The sequence below is a fragment of the Lactuca serriola genome, chromosome 4 (genome assembly GCF_051521515.1).
Source record: "Lactuca serriola cultivar US96UC23 chromosome 4, Lser_US96UC23_V15, whole genome shotgun sequence".
In the NCBI taxonomy this organism is placed as follows: Eukaryota; Viridiplantae; Streptophyta; class Magnoliopsida; order Asterales; family Asteraceae; genus Lactuca; species Lactuca serriola.
The window spans coordinates 111,948,258-111,962,294 of NC_136411.1; the positions used below are offsets into that span (position 1 = coordinate 111,948,258).

Below are 14,037 nucleotides of genomic sequence, written 5' to 3' on the forward strand. Positions count from 1 at the left end.
ATAGCATGAATATTAACATGCTGGTATGTAAAGAATAATGTATGAATTAATTTTTTTATTGTATAATTGCATCTCTAATCCACTTTAATTATGTCAAATATGGTGTAATTAATTTCGACACATTGTGATTATAGTACTATGTATGAGATTAGTTATAAAAAAATAAATATTATAATTGTTTCAAAGTCAAAGGATGCAATCTTCACAATGTTTTCTTTGTCAAATAACTATATACTTTTAAATTATAATATATAGTCAAATTGTATTTATTTCCATTAGTTTACTATTTTTTAAAGTAATACCAAGTTTATATTATTATTATTATTATTATTATTATTATTACACTTCTTTTTTCCACCTAATAAAATTATCACCAACATGTAACTAATAAATATTAATCTTAATTATAAATCATATTTGACTATTTATTGTATATTCATTTGAGATATGATATTTTTACGAATGGCCAAATAATTCACAAAAATAGATGATTCCTCAAAAGAAAATTATTCACCGTCCGCAAAAGAAATTATAACTAACTAATATTTTTTTGAAATAAAACAGACAATTTAGTTGCCGAAATGAAACTGAGAATGTATATATATATATATATATATATATATATATATATATATATATATATATATATATATATATATATATCTGCGGAAAGAAAGCTAATCATCTATTGAAACTAATCGACGATATTGAAAAAAAACTAGTCGTCATATCCAAATTTATAGCATAAAAGTCCAAAGTTGGTAATAAAATCATAAAGAAGACAAACTTTAAGTTTTCTTTACATAATACTGTTTCTGCTAGGACCACAAAAGTATTAGTGAAGCCTAACGAAAATTTGAAAGGTGATGAAGTTTATACATCAAATGTGGTGTATAAAGAAGTGTTGCACGATTAATAATATATAATTAGTCATGTGTTATTACAAATTTTCATATTTTGTGTATTCTTATAATTCTTTATTTTTGTTTGAATGGCTTAAACATTTCATATTTTATGTCGTCTTGACCAATTTCTTTTTATCGGTTATTTGATGTATCATTTAATAAATAACACCATAGTTTGATTATTTTGTCTTCGACATGTACTTTCTTTTGTAACATAACATTTTTGTAGAGGAAACATATCACTGAAAGAATTTACACGCCCCGCCGCTTTGCACGGGTACAGTGCTACTATATATATATATATATATATATATATATATATATATATATATATATATATATATATATATATATATATATATATATATAACTTTTATTTATTTGAATACGTCCCACCTTGACTAGTTTTGATTCGCGGTCAATAGAGTAAATCTTTGTGTAGAATAAACCATAAAGAGTCAAATAAGGGTAGCAAGCCACCTTTAAAATAATCGACGCCATTACTTTCATAGTTTTTCACACACACACACACACACATATATATATATATATATATATATATATATATATATATATATATATATATATATATACTAGGGAAGTTTGGAGGCCGTGCTAAGCACGACCCAGTGTCGTCAAGTTATCATCGTTAGTAGATTAAAGAAAGTATACATTGTATGTCCTATTTTCCATATTTATTACAATTGCAAGATTTCGTTAGTTGAACTCAGACAACATACCCTCTCAGGTTTTTTAGACATAAAATATCTTGAATACAATTAAAGTGTAAATTCAGTAAATAAAATTTAAGAAAACATATTCTCGATCAAACATTTTTCTTCTATAGAAGGACAGAGTAATACTTGCACCGACGAATTATTGTAAATGGTGCAAGTTTCTTCCTCGGGAGTTGACGTAACTGCTTCCTGCGTTTTACAAAAAGAAACAATTATTCCAATATTATTGGTAGGGCAAACTGCAGGAAATAGCAATGTACTTTAGTATTTTTACCAATCCTAAATTGTTAGACAATTACGCCTTGATCTTCCAGGCGGCAACAGCAATTGAAAAAGTAATAAAAAAATTTACATTGGGAAATCATTGTTCAGTTGAAATGTAATCAATCTATTTGTTGTTGAAAACACAATGAAGTTCAAAAAACATATTTTGGCATTTTGAGATGATCAGGATAAGGAAGTATATAATATGCCAAAAGATTCAAATATTTTACCTTCCTTATCCTTATCCTGATCATCTCAAAACCAAATAAAAAAATATATTCTTTTTGATTTTCGTTTTCATGTCTTTTCTTTGATAAACAAAATCTCAATCAACATGAGAAAATATATCAGGAGAATCTCTACTTTCATAACTTGTCAATGTGTGTCTCAATTTTTTTTACAAACTTTGGTAATTAAATTCCTCCTTCATTTTCAACATAATGTGTTCTCCACATTCATAGCTTGGGATTGATAAAAAAATAACATTAATTTACTATTTACGTCTTAGTTACTTTGACATAGCAAGTCTTAATAGATTAGGCTAAAATTTATTTTGATAGACAATAGAAGAACCTAATCAATGTATCAAGACTGTAAGATAATGAATCTATTCGGTACTTTTTTGTAACATAAAAACAATTAAATCATTGTTTTGTAGTCGAGATTATCAGATTTTAAAAGAAAAAAGTGAACGCTAACCAAAAGCATGTCATCTAATTAGCTTCCACGGAGCTGTGATGTTTCCATTCTTGACCAATTAAATCATGCGTCGTTAATCCTACATATGGACCCAGAAACAAATTAACAAGGACATAAATATAAAACTAAAACAGGAAATGGTAAATGTCTTTTTAAATTTTTTTTAAGTGTTGTTTCATTTCAACTTGACCACTGTTTGCAAAAAAATGCCAAAAGATTGCTCATGTTTGGGTCTTTGTATAAATTTATACAATAAATCCAAATAATTAATTTTGCTAGTTCTTGAAAAGTAAAAAACTCAAACATATCAAGAAACAATAATCACCGCCCAACCATGGACGAAAGAATTTAAATCTTATAAAAACCCACTTAGATTCATTTATGACCTCATAAATCAAACACTAAACACACCTCCAAACACATAACTTTAAGAACAGAAAGAAGAAAACATAACACAGTGAAGAGTGAAGCACGATACCATCTATAAACAACAATATAATTACACTTATCACGCAACCAAACTCGAAAAGTAGATAAATTAATGATCAAGATTGTACTTGCTATCATGATCACTGAAGTGTAGGTTATGGAATTTACAATCATGAGACACACTTCTCCTTCCATTACTTAAACGAACATAGCCTAGATTTGCTAAAGCTCTAAAAGTGTAGTGTAACTTGACTGACTTTTGAAAATAGTCCATATTAGTAAAATATTAAAAAATGAAAAGGCTAAAGGCAAGCAACTTACAACTTTTTGAAGAATGAGTTTTGGGCCCTATTCAACATAGTTGTGTTCCAAACTGCACCAAAACCTGAAGGTAAAAAAAAAAAAAAAAACCATACCAATGGTTTTGCTAAAATAAAATCAGAAACACCATGTATTTTAGGATTTGCAAAGAGGTAAATGTGAAGGAAAACTTACCATTAAAAATGATACAACCAATTGGAGATATTCTCAACAAACTCACAAGCCTGTAAAAGTATTAAACTGGAAATTACTCTTCTTGTTACACATAAGACTTTCTGCTGGGATATATTAAATGCAACTCTTACATTCATATGTTTATCCCTTGTTTTATTTGTTAACTACAATTATCGGTGAATGATAACATTACATGAGGGAAACCAAATGGCATGAGTGACATACAAAAAAATGTAAGACCACTAATTTAAATAACATACATTGAGAACATACCTTTTTAATTAAATCAATTATATGCCTTTCCCACCCTCCTCCCTCATTTTGCCCTTCCAATTACTTCATTTTGAAGGAATGCAATAGGAAGTGAAGTTTATTATGTGGAACTGAAAGAAGACCAGAAGAACCAAACTGGGTAAACTTAACACGAAAAGGGTATTTAGGAATTAATAAGGCATGATGATGAATAGAGTGGAACAAATGATTTACAGAGTAAGAGGAGATTGAGGTCATTTTTGGTGAATTTGCAGATCCTTATCTTGTATTCTTTTTTTGAATTGGCGTCGGATGCATACAAAGATAGGGAAGAGTTTGTAAACAGCATTAGCGAGAAGGGAAAGCTAGTACTTGAAACTCGTGATTAACAATCCCACCTACACATCGAAGTCAATGATAAATCCATCAGTAATCAACCACTTTGAATGAACATACATTTAAATTCAAATCTGATACAATCAACCTATTTTCTCTTGAATAACTGGTTTACACTTGTGCTGCATACCCAAAAACTAAAACTCAATAGATGAAGCCAAGGAGCACGAAATTAGAAAAATATATTATGAGAAGAGAGTACATGTCATAAATTTGTAGATGCAGGATACCCTCATTTTGCCTCATACCATTTCTCCTGCCGGACCAACAAGAAATAAACTATAAGAACATAATAAAAAACTATAAAAAACCTTGTCTACTAAAAATACCCTAAAGGGCACTTCATCACTTTTATGGACCATTTTTTTCGATGTCCGGCATCTGCTCTACAATTTTAAATTTTCATAGGAAACCAATTATGAAGGAAAAAAAATAGTTTCCGATGAAAAAAAAAAGGAGAGAGACAAGAAGGAGGCGGAAAAGAGCAATTTGAATACCATAACATTGTGGTGATAATCGATAAATGAAGAACGTAAGCGTGTGCCAAAAAACTGGTTGTATTCGTACCAGAGGGAGAAGATTATTTCGGGACGGTGATTTTTGAGAGAGAACGAGGAACAAAGGAGAGAGAATTGAGACGGTACATACAGTGGTATCTTGGGGAAGAAGCCAGTGGTAAACGTGAATTGTTTCTTGGAGACGGGAGCGGTGGTGGAGAACGGGATTTACCAAAGCGTCTGCTGTAGCAGGAAAATGATTAGGTACATGGAAGAGATGCATTGGTCGAGAAGGCGGTGAAGCAGGAACTTCACGTAAATGTCAGTTTTTTTTTTTTTTTTTTTTTTTTTTTTTTCACGTGCCAAATAAAAAAGCCCAAGTGAACTACATGCAGACCCAAGATGGAAAATTCAACTAAAAATCAATCAAAATTCCACAAAAATCTTACAAATTTTTTGCTAATTTGTCAAGCCTCTACTTATTCTAAACTTTAAGGTAGGAAGGCTAACTTTTATATATATATATATATATATATATATATATATATATATATATATATATATATATATATATATATATATATATATATATATATATATATTTGTACCCATCTCTTCATGCATAATCTTCCAAAATTTAGAAGTGAATCGACTATTTCTGTCTGATACAGTCAATAATGGTATATCATAAATTTTGACTATCTCCTTCACGTAGGTTTCTGCCAAATTTTTCATAGAACAAGTCTCATGTTCGGCTAACAGGTGTGCACTCTTCGTCAACTGGTCTACTATAATCCATATCATGTTGTGACTTTTTCTTATCTTTGGTCACTTGGTTATAGAATCCATGATAATGTCATCCCACTTATGCATATATATCGGTAAGGGTTTCAAGTTCTCATATGGCTTCTAATGTTATGCTTTCACTCGTAAACATGTCACACATTCAGTCACTTATGTTGCCACATCAATCTTCATTACTGGCCACCCGTAACAAGGTTTCAGGTCCAAATACATCTTGGTGTTGCCTAGGTGTATAGAATACATGTTTTTATAAAACTCTTCCATAAGAATATCCCATATACCGCCCATCTTCGGCACCCAAATATGATTTTTGAATACCTTTTACCCTTGGTTATCTTCCTCGAACACTAACGTCTTGCCCATACGTTCTTCTTTCTTCTTATCCTTTGCTAAAGCTCTTGTATAACCTTATTTGATCTTTTCTACAATCATTGAGATCGCTTCAATCCTCAACGATCTTGCTCTTTTCCTCTCTGGATTCACTTTTCTACTCAAAGCATCTGCTACAATATTTGCTTTAGTATGATGATAAAGTATTTCACAATCAAAGTCCTTGAGTAGTTCCATCCATCGTCTTTGCCTCATGTTTAATTATTTTTGAGTAAAGAGGTATTGCAGGCTTTTATGATTTGTAAACAATTTTCATTTTACACCATAAAGATGGTGTCTCCAAATCTTCAAGGAAAATACCACCACCACTAGCTCAAGATCATGTGTAGGGTAGTTTTGCTCATGAATCTTCAATTGCCTCGAGGCATAAGCCACCACTTTGTCTCTCCGCGTAACAAAACATCCTAACCCAACTCCAGTCGCATAATTGAATACTGCAAAGTCATCAATTCCCTCCCGTAGGACTAGAATTGGTGCTTTACATAATTGCTTCTCCAGTTCACTAAAAGCCACTTCTTGCATCTTGTTCCACATATAGGAAATCCCTTTTCGAGTCAAGATTGTCAGTGGAGTAGAAATAGAAGAAAAGCTTTGATGAACCTTCGAGAGTAACCGGCCAATCCTAGAAAACTACGAACTTCGGGACTCTTTGGTATCTCCCATTTCATAACAACTTCAATTTTTGCAGGGTCAACCATTATACCTTTTTCAGCTAACCACGTGACCCAAAAATTGTATTTCTCGAATCCAGAAATCACACATGGAGAACTTTGCGTAAAACTTCTTATTCTTTAGGACTTTTAATACGTCTCAAAGATGTTTACCATGATCTTGATCGTTCTTTGAGTAAATTAAGATGTCTTCAATGAACACTATTAATGATTTATCGAGAAAAGGTTTACAAACTCGATAGATCATATCCATGGATTTTGTAGGAGCATTTGTTAGCCCAAACGACATAATGGGGAATTTGTAGTGTAACGACCTGAAAATCCTACCGTAAACGACGTTAGCTTCTGTTACTCGAATAATGATTATTGTAAATGATTTTTAGTTTTTATGATAATAAGTTAAAATAAAGTGAGTAAAAATGATGTTAATTAATATCTAAGAGAATTAGTTAATATTTAAAAGAATGAAGCAATTATTAAGAGGTATATAATATAATTAAATTAATCATAGTTGGAGGGTTTAAGTTGATAATGTGGCAAACTATATAATTCTAATTATAAGTAAGGGTTAGAAATAATTCAAACAAAAATAGAAGGTTGATTATGAACAAAGGAGCATACATAGAGGGCGCCTGTTTGTTTACCTCTTACTTGAAAAATTAAGAGGTAACCTCTTAAAAATTCAGATATGCTATGTATGGTAGCCTCTTATAAAATGTCTCTTAATTTATCAAATGCCTCTTAAAAAATCAAACATACAGCGGCATCTGAAAAGGAAAAAAAGACGTATGTGCCTTGATAAAACGCACCTCCCCCTTTTCTTCCATACATATGCCTCATTTTCTTCTTGAAGCGATCTTCTTTCTCCCCCACAAACATCATCAGTGTTGCTTCTTCCTCCTCTCCACACTGACCATCGGTTTGTTGCATCCTTCCCCTCGCACTCCAACCGCCGCCGCTTGCTCCTTCCTCATCATCGTCATCGGTCAAGCCAACTAAGGTTCGTGATTTTTCTTCTATTACTCATCGAACCCCACTTCCGGCCTCTCCAATGCCTTCCTCCGCCACTCCAGTGCTTTCCTCCGCCAGCACTGTCACTCCAACGCCATCCTCCATCCAAGCCGCCGGTAAGGTTTTCTTCTCCGGCTTTGAAATCTATTTCCATGGAGACTTAAAATTAAATTCCAAACAGCCCTTGTGATGTTTTAATTTTGAAATCTTTATTATCTTTGTGGTTTTGTTAATTTGATATTTGTATGAAATCGATTTCCATGTTTATTTTACTTGCATATGAACCATTTGATGAAATGCCTCAATGAAATCGTTTTAGCTTCTAATTTATTTAAATTTATTTGTCTTGAATCTTTTTGCAGAAAAGAAACATTGGACGATAAAAATTGTTTGTATCATTTGTTCGGTTGATATAGGTTATTGATAATGACCAAGGATTCCATATGGATGCTATCAAGAAGGGTGATAATGGATGAGTTTTTACTGTGATTTTCCTGATATTTATTGTTGTAGTTTTTTAAGTTTATTTGGATTGTCGTATTTGTATGTAGACATGTTAATTTTCTCTCTTAAAATGTTCACTGTGGGTGATAACACCAATTTCAAAATGTTCATTGTAGGTGAACATTTAAAATGTTCACTGTGGGTGATAGCACCAATTATTGTGGGTGATAACATCAATTTCAGGAATGTGATCCATATATGCATCTAATTTAAGCTTAAACACAAAAAATACAATGTATTTTTATTGATTTCTTTATTATAGCATCATACTTGCACTTTTTTTTTCTATTAGATCATTGTATTTTGAAAAAACTATTTAGTTATAGCAATATCATACAAAAACAAAGCAATTTTGATTGATATAATTGGATAGATTTGTCAAATATTTATGTTTTATTTGTTTATTTGTTTAATTTTTGAGTTATGTTTAATTTGGATTTTGTATGGTGTTTTTATAATTCTACAAAAATAATACAGAAGGGTAAAATAGTCCTTTTTATAATTCAACACAACAATTTAGAGGCTCCAACCAAACAACATGTTAAAAATTCTAATGCTAAAAGTTTAGACTCTCTTAGAAATTCAGACCTCTTAAAATTTCAGAACTTAAAAATTCAGATCCTACCAAACAACCCCTAAATTGTAACTTGTTCTTTAAAAGCCAAATACAAACGATGGAATCGTAACCCCCATGTCGTTTGTTTCCTTCATTTGTTTCTCTACGAGTCTTTATGGGTATTAAAAAAAAGAAAAACGATCGACAACTACTACTTCATGGTGTACTTCGATCGATCTCAATCCAAGAACAAAAAAAAAAGAAAGAAAGAAACCGAACCCTCTCTTGAAAGGGTGAGTGTGCGACGCAAGCAACAAGGAAGGAAAAAAAACCAATCGTGTGAATTGGGAGGAGGAGGCAGCGACGAAACTAGAAGAGCGGGGGTAGTGAGCTGCGATTTTGGATCAATTTTGGGTCTAGGAATCATCCTTGGTAAGCCTCTAATTCCCTTCTTGTGAAATTCATTAACCAATTGATGATAGTTGGTTAATTGCATTGTCAATTTTTCTCTCTTTTAATGTTATTGTTCATTCTTTCTTCATCCTTGAAATTCTTCAATGTTCTATTGGCTGATTCGATCCTCATTAAGTGTGTTTTGATGATTCGTTGATGCCCAAATCATGTTATGAACACACTCAAGAATGATTTACATATGTCCTTGAATTACTCTTTTGTTGATTGTCAAAATTCACGTTTTTGTTATCTCCTATTCATAAAGGAATTTTTGGTGAATGTTTATGTGTTGGACTCTTCATAAGATCATGAAAATAGTTTTCTAAGTATATTTAAATATGTCATTTAGTGGGAGAAGTTCAAACCCAAGTTGGTTTTCTCTTTTTAACTTCATATGTTGTCTTTCCTTTAAAGACAATGTATTTTGGACCAAGGTTGGAGGGGGAAACTATCTTTTTACATCCATGACACATTGCTACTATTTTGGATTTGTTTTTAAGCTATTTGGTCGATTTGGGTGATGGCTTAACGGGTTAAGTGGTCAAAAAGTCTTTAAAACCCAAAGCTGGAAAATTCAGCAAAAATTACCAATCTGTCCCTGTATTGGAAAAATTATAGAAAAATCACCAAGATTCAAATTAATGATTTGTAAACTCTCAAAGTTTCCATTTTGAGTCTAGTTTATCCATGAATTTTTCCAGAACATGTTGTTACTTCTAACTTAGATTGAATCGCCTTTTTCACCAGCTGGTAAGAATTTAGCTGCATTGATAGGCAAATTTGTAAAAATCATATAAAAAAAATTGTTTGGACCTTCAAAAGTACATTCTGAAAAGCTAAAGGTCTGAACTTCTGTAATATGAAATAAAAACGAAAGTTATAAAGGTTCTAAGTTTGCTAAAATAGCTCTAAACAGGTGGCTGTTTTGGGTTCAAAACTGGGAATTTTACTTGCTAGTTGATTTATGTGTTTGGCTTATAAACTTGTCATCTTTGGCATTGCAGAACTCCAATAACCTCGTTATTTGAAATGTAATAGGGCAAGGGTGATACTTCAACCAATACAATATTTGAAGTGTGAGTTGGTCACATTTTTAGCAAAGGTGAGTCAACTTTGTGGTTTTAAAAGTACATTGTTAGGATTATCCCATATCTTAGATGGATTAGGATGAACCTAGTTATATAGGATGCATGTGCCCTTATGATGATTGATTGTTATGCCATTATTGTTGAAATGTTTTATGTGTAATGATATCTAGGGTGTTGCATGCTAGACTCTTCTTTGTTTGGTGTGAAAAGTGAGTTAGGATCATGTTAGTTCGAGTGAAGTGTATGAACATTATTTGATGTGAACATGTTAATTCTTGTTTGAAAATATTTGTTTAAAATGTTTTAGGACAAGAATGCTAGTGTTGTATCAAATTAATAGATGTGTTGTGTATTAAAGTGGTGTGAGGTGTAAAATGTAATAACTTCATAAAATTACATGTTTGCATGAAAATAACCCTTAAAGAAGTAATGTGTTAATAAAGGAGAATTCACTAATATTACATGATTACTTAAGAGGATAAAAGTGTAACTCTTTATTTAATTAATTTTTATTAAATTAAAAAGGGGAACACACTAGCGGGGTGAAGGGTAGTAACCTAGACATAGGTATATACCCAATCCGGATATTATGATGACCTAGTGGGTTGAAAGATACCTATAGGATAAAGAGCTTAAGCCAACTGTGATGTTGACTGGTTTTTCTAGACAACCACTCGGGACATGGTCTTGGTACACCTTGGTATACCGGGACTGGAGTGATGTTGGTCAAGCGGTGGGACTAGCGCAAACATCACGTGGGATTTGGGAGGTGTATCTGTTGGAATTGGCACCGCTCGTACCAGTCCTTAACGACAACACATGTACATGTATGTGCACAGTCGGAGTAGCGAACGCAGCGCACCGGGAGCAATGATTACGGGTGAGAGTCACGCCTCACTTAGTGCATTGGGTCGTGCCGATCACGTTAGTAGCGAACTTGGTTTTGCTTTGGGGGTTTTTGCGGTGAATAAATAGACCCTAAATAAGAGGTAATACTTTAATAATTATAACGATGAGCGGTAAGTAATTATTGATGTAAAGCGGAGAATCAAAATATTATATAATAATAATCAAGCGGTGAACCGATAAGATTAAATTAGTTACAACGGTGTTGAGGAGAGTAACTAATAAAATAAGCTCTAACTGAAGAACTGTCACACCCCTAAACCAAGGATGACGGAAACGTCCGGGGGTGGAGGACTTCATGTATAGTATCACAACAACGTGTATAATAGTGCTCAAAGTAAATACAACCATCATAAATATAATTGAAAAAGTTACACCAAAGTATATGTTTGCATGTTTCAAAATCAATTACATTATGATGACAAAAATAAATTGTTGACGGTTTAACGTCCCATCCTCAAAGCGCTGAAGTTTTCCTGTTTCACTGATTTCCTGAGAATACAAGTAGTTTTGAAAAAGTGTCAACAATTAAGTTGGTGAGTTCATAAGAGTTTTGTTTGAAGTAGAAACCGTTTTCCTTGTAAAATCGATAGAGTTTGATTTCCAGAAAATCCAATATTTTCTTAGTTAAGTGTGAACAAAATATTCCTATATGATGTGTTAATGAACCCTAGAATGACCCGTAGATTTCCCCTATAATCGTCCAGCGTATATAAATTATATAAGATTTAAGTTAGATAAAATGTTGAATATAGTGGGTCTGCCCTAGGTCCACAACCCAACGAGGAACAGGAGATGAGGCGGGTCCACCAATTCTAAGCCAATCGAGACTAAATTCTTATACGACTCTAGCATATACGTTCAGCGATTATAGTTGAAGTCTAACAATTCTAGATGAAATATAGTTTTAATATCATAATAACTATTTTATGTGAACCCGGTACTTTGGAATGTACCCCATTCATATGAAAACCCGGTACTTTGGAATGTACCCCATTTATATGAAAAACCGGTACTTTGGAATGTACCCCATTTATTTGAAAACCCGATACTTTGAAATGTACCCCATTCATATGAAAACCCGGTACTTTGGAATGTACCCCATTTATATGAAAACCCGATACTTTGGAATGTACCCCATTAATATGAAAACCTGGTACTTTGGAATGTACCCCATTCGTGTGAAAACCTTTTGTAATGTAAATGATCATAAACTATACCTATTATAGTTTATCAAAATGTTTGAAATGTATATGCAACCTAACTATACCTATTATAGTTTAGTATGTTTATTTGTGGTGTTTAAGAACCCTTTCTATATAAGTCAAATGTATAGTACAATATAGCTATGTTTATCTTGCTTTGTTTTGTACTAATGGTTATGATGGAGGATTCTTATAAATTCAGTAAGTATTTTCCTATTATATAATTATACCACTACAAGAAATACATGTAAAATATGAAGTCATCAAAGATTTAACACTTTGCTCAACATGTTACAAAAATGTTTTGAAAGTTATAAGATGTTAACTAACTCTTAACCTTTCTGCACTGTTTTAGAAAAATCATACGAAGTTGAAAACTAAATCCGTAAATTCTTAGAGTTCCTAAAATGAGTCTAGTTTACTCATAATTTTTATTATAATTTTTTGAAGTCTTTAACTTGTATTAAAATGCTCATATTCACAGACTGGTCCGGATTTGTGTTTGAAAAGATGGGTTGTTTTGTAAAAATCACCATAAATTGTAGAAAAATCGTATGGAGATGTGCAAGTAGTCATTTTAAAGCTAAGATCTGGAACTACTTACACCTAAAACAGTTTTGAAAACAAAAATGTTTAAGTTGTCCAAAACAGTCCGTGAATGGAGTTGCACTTTTCTGATGAAGGCTGTTAGAAAAGTTTAGTTATGTTCTTGGTGTTTTGACTTGTATTCCCCCCCCCCCCCCTAAAAACTTGAGAAAACATGAAAATGTAGGGGTATGAACTCACCTTGAGTGATTTCAGTAGATGGATGATGGAGAAAAGAAGTGTTCAACTCAAGAACACTTGGGAGATGCTTGAAGATTTGAGGAGCTAACAACAAATATGACGATATTTGTGTAAGCAATCTATGATTTGAGGAGAAGGAAGTGAAATAATCACAAGGAGGATGAATTATACTTACCAAAAGAAGAATAAAGCTTGAAAATCAGCCTTGGAGTCTTGAAATAGAGAGAAAAAGTTTGAGAGAATAGTTGTGTTGTATTTTTGGTGAAATGAGAGCAAGTGAAAGAAAATGAGGAGAGAGGATGAATGTCCAGCTCTCAAAAATGTGGGAATGACTTGTGAGTGAGGTAAAAAGGACAAGGAAGTGACAAGGTATGGTGGGGAGGAGTGTGGGTTAGGCATGGAGTGGGTATGGGGGTTGCTTGTGTCATAATACAAGGATAAGTCAACACTCAACCTTTGTACTTCACCCACTCTTCTTGGATAAGGTTTTATCCTTAAAAATGTGATTAACCATTAATTAAGGGTCCTTATATGTTAAAATAAAGTTTTGGGTGAAAATCCCGCGTTAAAACAATTAAAAACGAAGCTAAAATGAAGTCGTAGTCGAAAACCGGGAAGAAAAGGCATTACAGCGAGGCTTCTCGGAAGGGGGCTGAAGGTTCGGTCCCTTCTGGTGCTGGGTCCGAAGCGAGGCAAGACAGTAGGGAGCGAAGGGCAGGTTTGGTCCGAAGTCATCAGGAGCGAAATAGACCGAATGAACAGTAGCTTCAAGTTCGGTTCAGCAGCCTTCGGGTTCGGTCCAAGAGGGTTCAGTCCCTAAGAGGACTTTCGGCCCTAAGAGGGGTTTCGGCTCCTTAAGAGGGGTTTCGGATCCTTAAGTCTATTTTACTCGTTTTTACCCCGTTTTAAGCGGTTTTTGACCCGGTTAAGGGTCGGAATGACCCGAATGACTTCAAAAAGTTACGGGAACTTTTAAGAGAGATTTGGGA

At 32.9% G+C, this 14,037-nt stretch overlaps 1 long non-coding RNA gene across 2 annotated transcripts; it reads right to left on the reverse strand.

The window, feature by feature from the left end:
• Positions 1-1,562: 1,562 nt before the first annotated feature.
• On the reverse strand, positions 1,563-4,949 carry LOC145100307 (uncharacterized). 2 transcript variants are annotated; one of them, XR_013704964.1, is made up of 9 exons: positions 4,826-4,949; positions 4,380-4,433; positions 4,266-4,299; positions 4,016-4,179; positions 3,803-3,912; positions 3,530-3,579; positions 3,356-3,419; positions 2,606-2,684; positions 1,563-1,831 (listed from the first exon to the last, which is right to left on the reverse strand). It is a non-coding gene; the product is annotated as an uncharacterized LOC145100307 (long non-coding RNA). The 2 variants fall into 2 exon arrangements; XR_013704963.1 differs by lacking the exon at positions 4,826-4,949 and adding an exon at positions 4,675-4,816.
• Positions 4,950-14,037: the final 9,088 nt, after the last annotated feature.